The sequence below is a fragment of the Apis dorsata genome, unplaced genomic scaffold (assembly GCF_000469605.1).
Source record: "Apis dorsata unplaced genomic scaffold, Apis dorsata 1.3 scaffold_162, whole genome shotgun sequence".
In the NCBI taxonomy this organism is placed as follows: Eukaryota; Metazoa; Arthropoda; class Insecta; order Hymenoptera; family Apidae; genus Apis; species Apis dorsata.
The window spans coordinates 1,207,366-1,212,803 of NW_006263451.1; the positions used below are offsets into that span (position 1 = coordinate 1,207,366).

The 5,438-nt window shown below is 33.8% G+C and overlaps 1 long non-coding RNA gene across 1 annotated transcript; it reads left to right on the forward strand.

Moving 5' to 3' along the window:
* The first annotated feature begins 3,056 nt into the window (after positions 1 to 3,056).
* LOC102670751 lies at positions 3,057 to 4,101 on the forward strand. Its single transcript, XR_421468.2, has 2 exons — positions 3,057 to 3,808; positions 3,844 to 4,101. It is a non-coding gene; the product is annotated as an uncharacterized LOC102670751 (long non-coding RNA).
* Positions 4,102 to 5,438: the final 1,337 nt, after the last annotated feature.

Consider the following 5,438-nt stretch of genomic DNA (forward strand, 5'->3'; position numbering starts at 1 on the left):
TCCTTTCGCTGAGAGCAATTTTTGTTCCAAAAGAAATATATGCATGGTTGTTTAAGTTTTTTTGATTTTTTTTTATTTATAATTAATCGAAAGCTGGATATAAAAAAATGGTTGTAAACTTGAAACTTTGTGTTTTTTCTTTTTTTTGTTAATTATTAAGTGTACGTTTTGTCAATAAAATGATAATTTGGTAAAACTTATTTCCTTACAAAATTTTATTTTCGGTATATATACAACTATGTGATATTGCGCAGATATTATTGCAAATGGTGATATTTTTAATATACCCTTTTCATAGCGAAAGGATTAATAATTTACGCAATGTAAATATTGAATGATGATTAGTTGTACTAGAATTTTATTAAATTATATATCAAAATGAATTTTCAATATCCGTTCCTTACTTTTTGAAATTTGCAATATCCTGTATAATACACACGCAATAATAATTAATAATAATATCAATTTAGATATATATATAAATATAATATATTTCCTATGTTTGTTGTCTTCCTTTTAACATTTAACGTTTAGAAATAAGTATTTTCTGAAACGAAAAGAGAAATTACGCCTTTCTATACCAAAAATCTTTAATATTAAATCACAAACATTGGGTCAACTCGTGAACTGATTCCGGTGAAAGCGTTCTTATCTTTTCTAGAATCCTTGTATATTTGCTACATACACCTGAAAAATCACAGAATCAAATCTTTCGAGTCTTTTTCTCTCTGTACAACAACACGTACACATACACATACACGCACAATCGGTGTAATTCAACGATATTTTCCTCGCACGATTAAACGATATCTATCACTCGGTATTCTATCGCTCGTAAGTTTCATTCGCTCGTAATCCTAAAGGTTACGAAGATGTTACGCAATCGATCACTTTCGAGCGTGATCACGCTTGCAAAAGAGGGCATCGAAGAAATTGCGAATTGCGCATTTCGTCAAACCTTCGATTCTCAAATGCTTTTCCCTTACTTAATCAATCGCTTAAACGAATACTCGATATTTCTAAGTTTCTATTAAATCAGCGATCAAAATTTTTAGATAATTGTCCTCAATGTCACAAGTAACATTGTTAGTTAAACTTAGGCATATTTCGATGATCTTAAGCTAAAATTTTGATTTTCATTCATTTTACATCGTAACCACATTAATCTATTTATATATAGTTACTCTCATAACGAAACATCAATGAGATATTCAAGTTCCTTCGCTTTCACGATTTAATCAGATCGATATTGCTCAATAAAATAAATGTTTGAAATTTTAATATTAATTTATTAAGTTAGTTAAGAAGAAAATATCGTATTCATTAACATTTTATCATTCGATCCATTAACAATAATTTATCTATATTAGAAAGGAAATTACGACAGATTAAAACTGACAATGGTTAATTTTGGTCGCCATTTTACTCGTTGTATTTAATACTTTGTTCTTTTTAGATTCTAGAATCTAGAAACTTTTGATGGTTTTATACTCGTTTCGTGTAATATCATCTTTTTTTTCCAATTCAAGAGTGATTTTTTTCGTTTAGAAACAAGCCAGAGTGATTCAAATGAGCATATTTCGAACGATGTACATAGGCATTAATCGGGAGTGTGTAAAATAAAAGTGTAGTAAAATTAGACGCGTGTAAACGATAGAATTACGTGACGAAGGATAATAGGCGGGAAAAAAGGTTGTCGAGACATCGATCGTTCGATCGGTTTATTGCGTACTCCATTTTGTGTCGATGTTTCTCTCCTAGTCGATTACGATTTCTTCTCTTAAATGCGATTAGTATTCTTCGAAATGTTCGATCTTTACTTTGCACTTTGAATGTATTAGTCGCGTTGGCTGCCTTGTCAATGGAAATAATAATTAAATAAATAATAATTAAAAAAGTTATGCAATGGTTCGAATAATCGAATAAACAGTCAATTGATGGTTTATAACACGATAGATCAAATTCGTACACTCTACAAAAAGACAGAATAAAAAATATTTATTTAATATATATGTTAATATTCAATATACAATATTTCAATTGGATGGAAACTGTAAATAAGATTTATTTATGCAAGTAACTTTAATGTTCTGCATTTTTTTCATTTCAAAATTACTCTTGAATAATCACTTTCAGTCACTCTCAAATGTACAATTCAGTATTATAGCTATTGAAATCTGATTCAAAATTTCATCTTATTAAGAAAATATGTATATCTCATCCATATATAGACGATTGTTATATCATTGTGAATTTTGATCAGAGTTAAAGTATTGGCTTATATATCTTCATTGTACATATATAAAATATGTTCACAATATGTCATCAGGAATGGCTTTTTCATAGAGTGTACGAAATTTAATGTATGATTGAATAGGTGTATACAATCGGAAAGAAGAAACATATTGTAAAAATAGAATAATAATACGCCATTAACCTTTAATGGCGAGATGACATGACTGTCAACGCGTCAATAATACAATATATATATATGCACAACGTGTTATTATTGAATATGATTGAAGTATATATATCGCGACAAGCGAATATCGTCGAAATCAAAGATTTTATTTAACGAGCTTCTTTAACGATCTTTCACAATTTAGAATTAATATTAAATTATATTATATTATATTATATTAAATTATATTGAATTGAATAAACTTAAAAGTATACGTTTATTGTTTGATGTAATATTTTACACGAACTCGAGAGACTCGAACTTTATATAAATATTATTTCCAATTTAGTTTATTATACGCGTACCTTTACGATCGAATGTCCTATTTTTAATAAATTTCAAGTTTCTATAGATGTTAGATGATCAATGTAACACACGCGTGGCAAAGTTCCCCTATTACCTCATCGAATCGATTGTAAAACGATTGCCCTCGCCAACTTCGTACACCGTACGCCATATAATCTTTTATCTTAATTGCAGGTTCATAAACTCGTCGTCCCATTACTCGAGACCATTACCACACTTTTTTCCGCGTCTCCTTCTTAGTTAACACGTTCTACCTAGCAACTTTTCACTCTTTCGATAATAATTCTATCCCTTTTCAAAGCTCACAAAAAGTTGTTGCAATACATTTCTTCAAATTGAATTTCGAGAAAAACGATTATTCTTTCGAAAAGATATCAAGATATCCCAATTCCTTTCTTCAAAGCTTACGTCGAAACAGATATTGATTTCTTCGACGATAAAACCGTATTTAGAAAGATCGAAAATCGTCATAATTTTACACATTATGTATCATTCTTTTTGCAAATTAAACCGTGTGACGACATAACGTTAATTACAACGATCGAAAATCCTTAAAAGATAAATCCAATTTATCCTCGTCGATTCGTTACAATTACACGTATCAAAAAAAAGAAAAAGCCGTCAAATATTTCGAAACGCTAGAGAGAACGTTTTATCTAAGACGGGCCTTATACCTGTCGCGTAATCGCATAATAATTACTCGCGCGTCGACGCATTTCGATTTCAATTCCCATCGACCCACATTACGTATACATAACATGGAGCGGCGGCAGCCACTTCCGGCGGCACCAGGCGGAGAGGGAAGCGGGATCCGTCGATATTTCGAATTTTTCCACGGTTCAACCGTCGAGCGATCCTCGAAAAACGAAAGGCAGTTCGACTATGTATTCCGGTCCAGCTATTCTCGATGGATCCTTTCTCTCCCTTCCACCCACGCGAACACGTATACACGGCCGTCGATCTCGGAACAATGCTACGCGAACGAATTACTATTTCGGAGATGTTACTATCTATTTTCCCTGCGTTACCGTGTCCCCCTTTGTTGGAGAAAAAGAGTGAGAGAGAGAAAGAGAGAGATAGAGTGAGAGAGAGAGAGAGAGAGAGAGGAAGGAAACAAACGTTGAAAACGTGGAAAATAGGGGGGGAGGAAGGAAGACGAGTAAAAAAAATATGGGACAGCTTGATCGTGCGATTCGAGTGGTGGTGACTCGTAGCGATAATAAAAAAGAGAGAGAAAAAGATAAATGCGTATTTCGCTGATGAATCGTGCGCCACGAGGAAGTTTTCTCTGTTTTTTTCCCTCCGAAAAGGAAAGTCTCTTTTTTTTCTCGAAACATATAATTGCGAGGAGCGAGAGAGAAACTGAGGGGGGAGAAAATAGTTCGAGAAGGGGAGAGGATTCTTTTAGTTTTTTTTCTTTTTCACGAATATTCGAATAATGGAGAAATGGGTAGATCAATGGTGTCTTTTGAGAATGACGATTACGAGTGTTGTTCGTCGAGTATGCCATTACGCGAACGCGTTATTTTGTATCGTGCAATTTGATTATAAAAGAGAGAGAGAGAGAGAGAGAGAGAGAAAAGAAAAGAAAACTTCCTACTTTCTTGGACACGTTATATTTATTATTGTTCATGTTTATTAGAATGATATATATATATGAGACAGAGATTATTCCCTGGATATCTATAATGCCTTGAAAGGAATAAAACGGATTAATTTAAAGGAGCGTATGTGTGTTTTTTGATTGTTGCCACATCCTCCCCAATTTTTAACCAACAAGATTTATTTGTTCTCTCTTCTTTCTTATATAAATTAAATCGTTTTGTCGAAAATTTCGTCCTTTTCGAGGAGGAAAAAATTTAATTTTTATCATCTCGACGAGGACGAATCTAATGAATTATAATTTAAAAAAAAAAAAAAAACAATCCAATGCGACCCCCAATTGCGTCGGATCGATCAAATTTTTTTGAATATTAAACGATGGAAAAACGAGGGAGGCAATTATTCGTGACAGATCGGAGCACGGGCTCGCGCTGTCGTGAATTTGCATAAAATAAACGAGGGGCGGAATAATCGAAATTCATTTTTAATTCGAGAATTTCGAAACTTAATTTTTCTTATTTTCCTCTCTCAACCTTATAAATTACTCAAGATCTACGAAAAATTGATCTAAAAATTAAAAAGCTCTCCGAACTTCGACTCGAAACTTCGATAATGCGAAACTGCAATTGTCAACAACAAGCTCGAACAAGAGAAGAAGAGGGAAGAAGCGTGCCGATATCGCAGAGAAATTGGAGCCAAAGAGATAAAAGGGTCGATCCCGTTGGTGGAGTGGCGAATCGATAATAAGAAAGCCCTATCGTGCAATTTCTTCTCTTCAGCTGGTGGTATTTCCGGTCGGTGGTTCCGCACGGTGGCCACAAGGTAAGCATCCGCGGTCCGCCAAAGATGCTAATTAACCAAAGTTTCGGTCTTAACAAAAGTTTTTCGATTAGCCGGTAAATTGTTATACGATGCCGCGGCCTCGTTATTATCTTCCCAAACAAGAGTTCCGTACACGCGGCGAAATAATGGAAAGCTCGGCCGCAAGTTTCGTCGTTAAAATTGGCGGCCGATTGTTACGCGGAACTCTTCTTTATCTTCGTGGGGGAGGGCTCGGGGGGAGGGAAAC